At 51.5% G+C, this 11,460-nt stretch overlaps 1 protein-coding gene across 2 annotated transcripts in view; it reads left to right on the top strand.

Annotated features, from left to right (window-relative positions):
- Positions 1 to 7,407: 7,407 nt before the first annotated feature.
- Positions 7,408 to 11,460, top strand: part of Prelp (proline/arginine-rich end leucine-rich repeat protein) — a 12,733-nt gene continuing 8,680 nt past the window's right edge. For both annotated transcript variants that reach the window (XM_005375267.1, XM_013522616.1), the window contains exon 1: positions 7,408 to 7,572. The gene's annotated coding sequence lies outside the window, so the exon portion shown is untranslated. The remainder of the gene's footprint in view (positions 7,573 to 11,460) is intronic.

Genomic DNA, 11,460 nt, shown 5'->3' on the forward strand with positions numbered 1-11,460 from the left:
AGCTAGATAGGGGAAACCAGGAAGGGAGCTGAGGCCCGTGGGAGTCATGAGAGGAGTGGGCGGGGGCCGGCGACACCTGCTGGAAGAGGTGGCAGCGCTGTTATCTCACATGAGCCACAGAGTAGGCCTCAGGAGAGCAGGCTTCCAGCCTGGCCTGACACTGAGGCGGCGTGGGCAGAGGCTGAGTCACGGCGTGTTTTATTAACACACACACACACACACACACACACACACACACGGACACACACACACGGACACACACATGCACAGTCTGCGCAGGCTCTGGAGCCAGGCTGCCTAAATTCGATCCCACCTTCACCGCTCTCTGTGAACCTCACCTGCTGACCGTGTAACGTGCTGCTGTAGTCTCAGCTGCGAAATGGACACGGTCCTAATAGCACTCACCCTTGGCTTGTTATAAGGATGAAATGCACGAAGGTACTATAGAGCACATGCATGGCACAGAGCAAAAGCTCCACAAGTCTTAGGGATTCTGACCATTATTATTTACTTGTCAGGAGATAGGTTTGTGCCTTGGAGACCCTCTGATCATGCAGAGGAAGTAAATACGGAAACAAAGTGTAACTGCACTGTGTGGTAAGTGCTATAACAGAGCTGAGGCCTAACAGGGCATGGATGAGAGCAAGCTCTCTCTGCCCATGGGAACTGGGAAGAATGTCATATAGAGGGTAACATTTGAATAGGGTTTTGCAGAGCAAATAGGAGTTTCCAAAATGGAGACTAAGGGAAAAGACATGTGAATCAAGATTGGGCAAAGGCCTAAAGACATGGAAACCCAGGAACCTTGATTCTGGGAGTCTGTTTCTCAGGTGCTTAGGAACTGTGGAAAGAAATGAGAATGGCAGGGAAATTTGGTCTCACTGCAAGGGCCAAGGTATTTAAATTTTATTCCATAAACAACTCAGTGATATTGCACAATCACTTTAAGCAGGGGATTACAGGATCGGTTTTGTGTTTGTAAAATAACGTACTTGCTGGGTCATGAAAAAAAGATTAGAAAGTGAGAATACTGCAGCAACAACAACAAAAAAAGAGGATTTTGCAATGACTCAGGCCAACACACATGAGGAGAAGCTATTCCAGGGCTTGCAGGCTCGCTGCCAGATTGCCACTGGGCTTCCAGCAGGACTCTGAATGCCTGCTGGGCTGAATGAGTGTGGCAGCGGCAGCCTTCATGGGGTGTGTGGACATGGACCTGTGAGGGCGGGTAGAGGACACAGGACAGCCAGGCGGGCACGGGGTGGCACAGCGTAGCACAGCCCTGCAGCGGCGTCCACTAGGGGACAGAAGGGGCTCGGCTCCCCTGGCCGGAGCGCACCCTGGAGGAGGGAAGCGCCCTGAGCACTCACTTGCTGCAGACAGTGGGTGGGGAAGGGCTGGAGCTGGAGAGGTAGGCGGGGCTGGAGCTCAGGAGCTGGGACTTTCTTTCTCAGCCAAGGGGATTAGGCCAAGTCACCCCCATGTCCTCCCGTAAAAACACAGATCTGGGGCCGGGACTGGCCCAGCTCACCCACCGTGCTCAAGGCCCTGGGTTGATTCCCGGCACTGCACCCGCCTCATTTCCTGCAATCAGCTTATCTAGGGATGGGGCCTCAGGTACTTTTAAGAGCACCCAGGTGACTGGGTGGCAGCCAGCATATTGGACCTAAGAGCTGAAGGTCAAAGGGACCTAGAGCACAGACGGGGGAGACCTGGTCAGACCCAAGATTTAGGAAGAGCCAGGTGGAGGGCAAGGACAAGTGGGCAGACAGCAGGCAGGGACACCTTTCAGGACACTGCAGCAGGGGACTGGGCCTGCAGTGACGGAGCCCTGGCAGGAGAGATGGGCAGCTTGAAAAGCCATGGAGGGGCCAGGGAGATAGCTCAGTGGCACAAGCACCTGCCTGGCAAGCACAAGGTCCTGAGTTCGATTCCTGATACCCTCCTCAAAAAAAAGGCCATAGAAGAGAAATGACAGAACTTGGGGAGTCCTCCTGGGGCAAGCAAGGCAGAGGGGTGCTGAGAGGAATTCCCTCTTCTAAGGGTGAGATACTGAGATCTGAATCTGCGGCTCCTCACAGTTCCAAGTGTGAGGACTTCTTTTCAATATTAAAAAAATTATGTGTTAATAGCTGGACCTGCAAGAATAGAAAATACCTAATGAAGCAAGGTTACATGGATATAGAGGTGAGCTTAAAGAAATTGAATGTTTAAACCGGGAATGGTGGCACATGCCTCTAGTCCTAGCACTCAGTAAGCTGAAGCAGGAAGACAGTTGTGAGTTCAAGACTAGCCTGGGATACATAGTGAATGTAAGGCCAGCCTGAGCTACATGGCAATACCCTGCCCCAAAAAGAAAAAGTTGAATTTTACCCAAGTGTGGTGGCATACAATTGCAATTCCAGCACTCTGGAAGGCTGAGGCAGGTAGATCTCAAATTTGCACCCAGCCTGGACAATTTAGTGATATTCTGTCTCAAATAAACACTAAAGGGCTGGAGTTGTAGCACACAGATCCATCTAATTTCTTCCCTCCTTACCTCTGCCCTCTGGCTTCCTCTTGTTTAAATCCACAGCCCAGATCTGGCGGGGTGGCAGGAAATGGAAGCAGCCTACATGTGACTTTGGCCTTGTTTTCCACAAGCCTGGGCTCCCAGAGGTTCTGAGCATAAACTCCATATCATGGCCAGAAATTAGGGCGAAAGGAAACTTCTTCCTTCAGAGAAGAAGTGGCCCCTAGCTGAGGCTTGGTTTGGGGAGAATTCGAGAGCCTGAGAGAGGGGGCAAGGCAGAATGTCAGCATGTCCCCAGAGGAAATGACACCCCTGCAGGACCCCTGCACCCCTACAAGCCTGGAAAGTGTCAGAGCCGCTGAGCCAGAGGCTCACAGGATGAAGGGATGCCCCACAGTGTCATTAGCCAGGAGCCACAGGAGCGTCCCCTGCCCTTGCCTAGCACCCGAAAATCCTGCTCAAGCTGCCGTACAAACCTAGAGGAGGGAGGGCTTCAAGGAGTGATGGAGATTTCCACTGTCCCAGTGCAGCAAGCACATGGATCCGGAAATTACAGAAGAAAGCTAAATGATAATACGAAGTTATATTTCTTTCCCTGCCAAGTAGGCAGACAATAATTAACACCCAATGCATGCAAATGAGAAAACTGAGTCTCAGGAGGACACCAGGGAGTCCAAGGCCATCGGGCTTGTATGGAGAGGAGGCAGGATCAGACTGGAACCTCATTTGTGGAACTCCAGGCCCACCACTGCCTACCTTAAAAGTAGGAGCCTAAATGTCCATCAAGAGAGACTGGTTTGAGGAGACTGATGCAGGAAGATCACAAGTTCAAATCCAGCCTGGGGAACTTAGTAAGATCCTGTCTCAAAGTAAAAAAGTTTTTAAAGAACTGGGGATGTAGCTCAATGCAGAGATCCTGGATTTAATCCCCGGTGCTACTTTACAACAAAGAAGCAAAACAAGAGGGGCAGGTTAAATAAATATGGGAGGGGAAGAATAGGATGAGAAGGAGTCTTGTGTACCAATATGAAATGACCTTTAAGATCCACTGCTAAGTGAACGCATTAAACACAGCTGGCAGGACACATGAAGCAGTACCTTGCCTGTCCTGGAGGAAGCTGGGTAATGAGGAGAGGGGCCAAGGTAAAAAGCTTTCCCTGCAGAACCTTCTAGACCTTTTGGATTTTGAATCAAGAGAATTACTATCTATTCAAAAAATAATAGAGTGACAGAGAATCTCCTTGTTCAACCCTCTTAAATGTGATGAAAGAGACCCTCTACTGAGCGGCCAGGTGTGCCAAGTGTCTGGTGGGGCTGCGGGCCCTGCGTGATGAACAGGACGTTGTCTCTGCCCACCAGGAGCCCACTCACCCCAGGCAACCCTGGGCAGCGGTGTGGACGAACACAGAATTCCCACAGCTGCTGCCCTGTCAGCTGGCCCAGACCAGTGAGGGTGGGGGTCCATTTGGGCCCAGCCTCTGTGGGGCCTGGTGACCACTGGGTGGTCAGAGCGCCAACGCCTCAGGCCCACACTGCCTTCCTGGCAGGCAGCAGGGGGATGGGAAGCCTGAATCCTTTCCCTTCTGCATGGTATGGAAGAGGCACCACACAATCTGTCCTTTATTCTTCCGCTCCAAGCACTCACTGCTTGTAACCAAGGCACGGGCTACTGTGCGGGGCAGAGGAAGAGTGAGCCCCCGATAGAGATCAGCCTGGGCAGGTCTGGACTCTGGAAATCCATGCTGGTGGAGAGCCACCCCTCCCCCCCCAACCAGCCCCACATTCCTCCACCCCCGAGCAGCCAGCAGCCACAGCACCAGGGCAGCTGCCGCCTGTCACTTGCCCAGCACCTACACTAGTGTGTGGGGGTTCTCTGTTAGCACCAGGAAGGAATAAATACCTCCCCTGAGGTGACACTACCCCACAGGGTGTCCCCAGACTCCAGGAGAGTAGAGTAACCTCGTGGATGGGCCACACGGTCTCATGGTCTGGCTGTATAAAACCAGGGAATCACAGAAAGCGCTACCCATCACTGAGCCTCACCTGACCCTGGCTGTACCCCAGGAGGAGGCAGGGCAGGGTTACCACCTTCCAAATGCACATGAGGAAACTGAGGCTCAGACTTGCTATGAGACCTGCTTGCCAGGTAGTCAGACATTTAATCCAGCTGTCCTGACTCCAAATCTCAGACTCTCTTCACAGTATTGTTGGAAGAGAACCTGGAGGTCACTTAGCATAAACTTGTATTTTACAAATGACGAATTGAGGCCAGAGGGGGAGAGAACATTTCCAAGTCACACAGCACCACGGAGACAAAGCTGGGTCTCAGGAACCTGGCCCTGGGCCCCAGGCTGGAGAAAGGTGGGTTGGTTGAGATGATCTGACGCCCTCTTCCTTACAGTGTCCCCTGATCTGTCCCACTGATCTGTCCCACTGTTCTCAGCACTGGCCTCTAGACCAGTGGCTGTGAATTCAGTGCCCTCAAGGATAGGCAGGTCAGTCATTTTCATTTTGTCTTGTTTCTAGCTTTACTGAGGTATAATTAGCAAATATATATATTTGTCTAGTGAATTTCAATTTAACTATACAGTATTATTAGCCGTGGTCACCATGCCATACATCAGATCCTGAAAGTTTGTTATTTTACAGCTGAAAGCAAGTACCTTTGACCACCGTTCCCCAGGCTTCCCCACACACAGATGCCTGCAGCCACCTTTGCTGTCTTTGCTTCTGTGAGTTCTCAGGTGAGTCTCTCAGGGAGGTGACCCAGGCCCTGGGCTCTAGGACAAGACACCATAGACGGCCAGCCTTGGTGTTGAGTGGAGAAGCATTTGCCCTGCCCAGAAGGTGCTCAAATCCAATGTTTTTTTAAAATCTATACTTCAAAATACACCAATATTTGAGGGAGGGGGCACAAAAGAAGCAAGATTGGCCATGAGTTGAGCTCATTGTTGAAGCTGGGTGTTAAATAACAGGGTTGTTAATTAATACTGTCCTGTATAAATATGTGCATGTTTTTATATTTCTGCAATGAATGTATTTTAAATTAATGTGCCGCTGAAAAGCTTATTGGCTACCGATTAGCAAACTGCACTCTAGACTTTCCTGATGCTCTCTTGCCCGGATCCCAACTCTGTCTGCATTGCCTGGGGTTGGAGGGAGGACGGGGATACACTGGCTAGCAGGGACTTGGAAGGTGACCATCACCATGGCCAAGAGCACATACGCCTGGGATTGGGGAGGATGAAGGGGACACCACGCATTGTCTGCACTCCCAGCAGTTGTCCATCCCCTAGGTCCACCATCTGGTCTGCACATTACAGTATCTGCCTACCTTTCTTGCCCTCTGCCCATCCACCATGCCAAGGGAATCAAGCTGTACCCCATCTGTATAGAAATGTAGGGCAGGAGGCACCCTGCCTGCTGATTTCCATTCAAACATCACTGGTAGGGTTGAAGGCACAGGATTTGGACAGAAGTGGGTAGGGACAGAAGACACAGGTTTTACTTTTCTTTCTCCCTGTGTTAGTCTGATTACCACTCACCATAATCCCTTTCCTAAACATTGTCCTCCAAGTTTATAAAGTGCTTCATAGGGCTAGGAGTGTAGCTCAGTCAGTAAAGCACTTCCCTTAGCATATATGGGATAGGGAGAGAGGCTGAGGCAGGAGGATTGCAAGTTGAAGTCCAGCCCAGCTTGGGAAATTTAACACCTTAGGAAGACCTTGTCTCAAATTAAGAAATTTTTTTAAAAAGCTGGCGATCTAGCTCAGTAAGGCACAGTTCAGTGCCTAGGATGACAAGGAATAAAGTGCTTCACACTTCTGGTGTCATTTAATCATCCCAGCCTTGGGAAGTCAACATTATTCCCCATTCTAGGCATAAAGAAACAGGCTTTTCCTCATCTTTGTCCCAAATCACATAGCTTGTGGGTGGCAGAGGCCAGGGCAGGGGTGGAACGAGCCTGCTATAGTGGGGCATGGCAGCTCCTTGTGGGCCTAATGACAGAGAAGTTTAATTGAAATTTTGGTCATTACCAGGGAGGGCAGGATGTCTTCCTGGACTGCTACTTAACTGCAAGTGTGTTGTGGTTTTTTTAACTGAAGAAGATGATAATGATACTTGACTGGGTCTTCTAGGATGTCAACACAAGTTGGGGAAATTTGGGTTTCCCCATCAGTCTGTGTAATGACCCCAAATCTCACCTGAGTGAGATACAGAAAGTGAAAAGAAGATTCTAACATTGCCCATATGAGCTAAAGACAGTAACCTTAAGCCTTGCATCAGACCCAAATTCTGCCTTCACTTTGCTGTGTGACCCCAGGCCAGACTTTTCCCTTTCTGATCCTCAGGCCAACCTTCTGGCAAGCAAATCCAGGTTTTCTGGCTGGCCAGCTCACTGCCCGGCAAACCCCACTCCCTCAGCGACCTCCTGGAGAAGCCACCTCAGGAAGGATTGTCAATGCTACAGGAAGTATCCCAGACCCCTGACTGGGCCAGAAAATTAACACCAGGGAGTGACAGTGTCAGAAGTGAGGCAGTTATTAGGAGGAATTCTACAGGCCAGTGCTGGACCTAGCTGTCCAGCCCAGGCCTGCACAAGGCTGCTTTGCACGCCTTTCCTCTGTTAATTTGGCATGTTTTCCAAACACCAGTCAAACAATCTCCCTCCAGAAGCAGCAGAAGGAAACAGTATTAAAGGGAGACCGTTAGCGGGCATGGTGTGTGGATAAAGTCTTTGGAGTTTTGGCTGCCAAATAAAGACGTTATTGTTGTCATTCCTCCTTTCCCAAGCTCCCTCCCTGTCTCTCCTCTCCTCCCTCCCTCCCTTCCCCCTCCTCTCTTCCTCTCCCTCCCTGCGATCTGCCCCTCCCTCCCCCTAACCTAACCTCCCCACCCCAGTAGGAGCTGGTGGAAGAAAAAGTCAGGCAAGCACACAGGCACACACCACTGGGAGAGCAGAACTTCTAGCTGGCTCTCTGCTGCCACAGCTCCACCAAAAGGGTGGGCAGGGAGAGGAAGACTGACCCAGAGCCCAGAGGAGAGGCAGGTGTGCTCAGGTAAGCCAGAGGCCGGGCCCGGACACCTCCTTCCTCCGGCAAGCTTCCTCACACGTTGTCCAACCTTGCTGGGGACCCAGTCTCTGTCTTCTCACTCCTCCCCCCTCCACCTTTGCTTCCTTTCCGAGGAGCTTAGAGGTGATCTTCCTCACCTCCTCCCGTTCACCCTCCCCCTCCTTTCTCCATCGCTCGGCACCCCTTCTTACTGCTGAGGCTGAACTTTCTTGGTGCAGATGTTTGTTGTAGCATGGGGAGCAGTGTCGCACACAGAATTTCCACAGATCAGATGTTGCCATAGTAACTGGACACCAGAACCCACTTACTTCCCTGTACCTTTCATGTATTGTCACACATTGCTGAACACACACACACACACACACACACACACACACACACGTGCGCACATGCGATATCTTGTCTCACACCCTCTCACACCCCCCACCCCACCAGCTGTAAGGGCAAAGAGAAAGTGTGTCTTCCCACGGAGAGGTCAGAGCCAGAAGGAAATCATGTGCCTGGAGTCCAGGCCAGGCAGGGAGCGGGTGAACAAGAGCAGGAGCTGAAGGATGTCTTTGATCTTTGAAGCTTAATTGTGTAGGAGGGAGGGAAAAAGTGGCTTTCCAACCTGCGCAGTATCGTCTCAGCAGCCTGAATTTCTTAGGTTCCCTGGTCCAAGCCACTTGGCTTTTAGAAAGAAAGAAAGAAAAGAAATTAACCCAGCCTTCAAGTCCTGGAGGTCCTAATTCCCAGCTCGGGGGCAGTCGGTTTACACACACACACACACACACACACACACACACACACACACACTCCCTATAGGCAGCCAGAAAAATTTTCTTTGAAACCATTCTGAAATTAGCCCAACCATGCAGATTGGCAAGGGGATCTTATGGCAGAGGTGTGGGGGAGGAAGGTTCTTTAAACAGTCGGAGAAGAGGAAATGAGGGAGCCGCTGTACCTATCTCCCCAAGTCATTCTTCTCCAGCCATAGAGAGAGGCTCCCATGTCAGGCAGGGGGCGCTAGGAGAGCATTCCCAGGCACAAAGGACCTTGAACATCGCCTGGGTGGGGAAGGGGCAGTGTGGGGGCTTGGTGTCCGGACCTTCGTTGCAGGCCCATTGGGTGGACACCAGCAAGCTGCGGTTGCTTTACCCCTTTGGGGTCCTATGGGTCAGCCAGGGCTGGAGACGCTGAGCCCGGGCCTGAAAGAGGCCGTGCGGTGTTCGAACCAGGACCGCAGCGCTCACGGGGCAGCAGCTGTGTGGTGGCCTGGAACAGGAGCCCCAGGTGTCCCAACACCTGGAGAGTGGAGAGTGGAGCGAGCAGCAGAGGAACTGGGGAAGAACTTGTCCTTGCAGGCCCAGGCAGCGGTGCCACAGAGGACCTCCAGACCATTCCCTCTGGGAAGCTTCAAGGGTTCATACGCTAAGCTGCCTGCACCAGGGCCCCAGCTTGGCCCTTCTGGGTTCCTGGTGGCTCTCAGAGGTGGGCTGGGCAATAAGTTCTTTCCCCTCTTCCTCTCCCTGCAGACACCCCCAGTTACTGGGCATGTGAGTGGGGAGCATTGCAAGGCCAGGGGGGACAAAAAAACCAGGTGCAAAAGGTTGGGAGAAGTCCTGGATCCCAGTGGGACTCAGCAGCCAGTGGAGGAAGAGACTCGTACCTTCGCTGGCCCACGCACCCCACCTGCTGCAGAAAGCAAAGGGCTGGGCTGGTGAAGCAGACAGAATCAACCTTTCCCAGGTGGCCAGGGTCTCTCCAGGTAGTTGATCCTGAGTCCCCTGCGTGGTCTATTGCACCTCTGGCTCATCACAAGAAAGCTTCCTAACTTAAAGATACTGGGTGGGACTGCCCTCAAGCCAGGATAAAGGGAGAAAGAGACTGAAATAATTTCAACAATCCCTTAACATTCACTGACCACTCATGCACATATGAACTCACTGAACCCTCTAAACAATCCAGTAAAAAGTTGTTGGCTGGAGGTCCTAGATTCAATCCTTAGCACCTGCACCCCAAAAAGTTGTCACCCATTTTATAGAGGGGGAAACTGAGGGTTGCCCACTGGCACCCAGCTAAACTGCTGCAGGTTGGTACCCAGATCTACAACCACCCAAGGCATGGGACAGATTCTTCTTAGCTTTCTTCAGTGGTTACAGGTGGTAGCTGGGGAGGAAGGCAGAGAGGAGACGGAGGGTAACAGCCTGTCAGAGGAAAAAGCTGCTCACTCCCTTCTTCTCAGAATGGAAAATCTACTCTTCGGGACGAGCTGCCCTTGGCCATGAAAACTTCCTTCTGCTTACCTCTTCCCTTGTGGTAGATGCTGGACAGATGGATGTTCTCTCCATAATAGTATTATATTTATTTTAAGCACTTTTTTGAGCTGCAGCACATGTTAAAGTTGTTTGTCTCACTTTCTTCTGATCATTGAATGAGGAAACACAAGAATAGAGAAGATTTTGGTGTCCTCATCTTACAGGTAAGGAAACTGATGCTCAGACAGGACCACAGCGCCCTAGCAAGGCCCTAGATAGAGTCTCAGGCAGACTGGGTGCACCCGGCTCTGTCCTCTGCTAACACAGAGAAAGAGGCCTCTGGTGTTCCTGCTTCCAGCTGCACTCTGGGCTCCAAGAAACTAGAAAGTGAGTTAGATGGCATGCAGAAGTCTGGGCTTGGAAGAGAAAGAAGGGAAGGAAGAGAAAATGGCATTTTCATGTTCACAGGCATGGCTCTGGGCAAGGCAGCTCTCTGGGTTAGGCCATGAGGGGGCTTGGAGTGACAACTAGCCAGGAAGTCTGCAGTCAGCAGATTGCCAGTACTCGGCATGGAGTAAGGCTGGTACTAACACTGCCTATTCCCAGGAGCCCAGCCCAGCCCCAGCCTCTCCACACTCAGCCGATTATTCTTAACTGTTCCTAAGGACTTGACAAACCATCTGGTCCTCAGCCCTGTCCTGCCAGGCCTAAGATCTAACCTTAAATGAACGGGACAGATAGGGACAGCTGTGAAGAGCACTGCCTTACATCGAGAATCAGGAATCTCTCTAGAGCAACTGCTCTTTTATAAACAAATAAACAAGTCCCTGCCATTTGTAGAGGTGTTACGCTCTATACTGTGCCTGCAAATGCATGATCTCATCTGATCCTCACACAGATGGGGAGCCTGGGGCCCAGGGAAGAAAGTCAGAGTCAGGATGCAAGCCCAGATCCACATAGTTGGAACTGAAGTTTTAATTTTAAACTCCCTTTGGAAATGTTCTTAAGTGCACAGAATTGTACATTAGGCAAAGAGACCACTTCCCTCCATGAAGCAGCAGCTTTTTGAGAGCCACACACAGATCCTAAGGGACTGAGGGAGCTTACGATTGGAGAGAAGGTTCTCGAAGGTTCTGGATAGAACAGTGCTTTGGAGCAATGTGAGACAGACTGAGTCTCCTTGGAGTCCAGGCACCTCCAGGCTGTCACTGGGATTCTGGTGGTGGAGACTAGGCTATCCCAGAGCACTGCCACAGAGAACAGCAGCGTAGTCAGAACTGCCCGCTCTGCAGCCAAATGAGCAGTGAGGGGTGTGGCCCCTGAGAAAGGCCTTAGACACGAACACTGTTTCCTTGTGCACTCGCGCACACAGAGACAGCTCTTACTCAGCCTGGAGCTGAGAAGGGGCTGGGCCTGACCCGGATTCCTGGACACTGGCCCCCTGTCCCAGGGAGCATATCTTGGGGAACCTCCTGTAGGCCCTGGGAGGAGCTTGGCTAGCTCCTCAGGATGGAATGTGAAAGGGTCAAAAGGAAGAGTGGGAAGATAGGGCAAGCTCTCGAAGGGTCCGGGTCCACTGAGCCTGAGAAGGGGCAGCTCTGCTGAGCAGAACTGTGACCTAGCTTCCCATGCCTGT

This window comes from Chinchilla lanigera, unplaced genomic scaffold (genome assembly GCF_000276665.1).
Source record: "Chinchilla lanigera isolate Chin_1 unplaced genomic scaffold, ChiLan1.0 scaffold00005, whole genome shotgun sequence".
Lineage (NCBI taxonomy): Eukaryota > Metazoa > Chordata > Mammalia > Rodentia > Chinchillidae > Chinchilla > Chinchilla lanigera.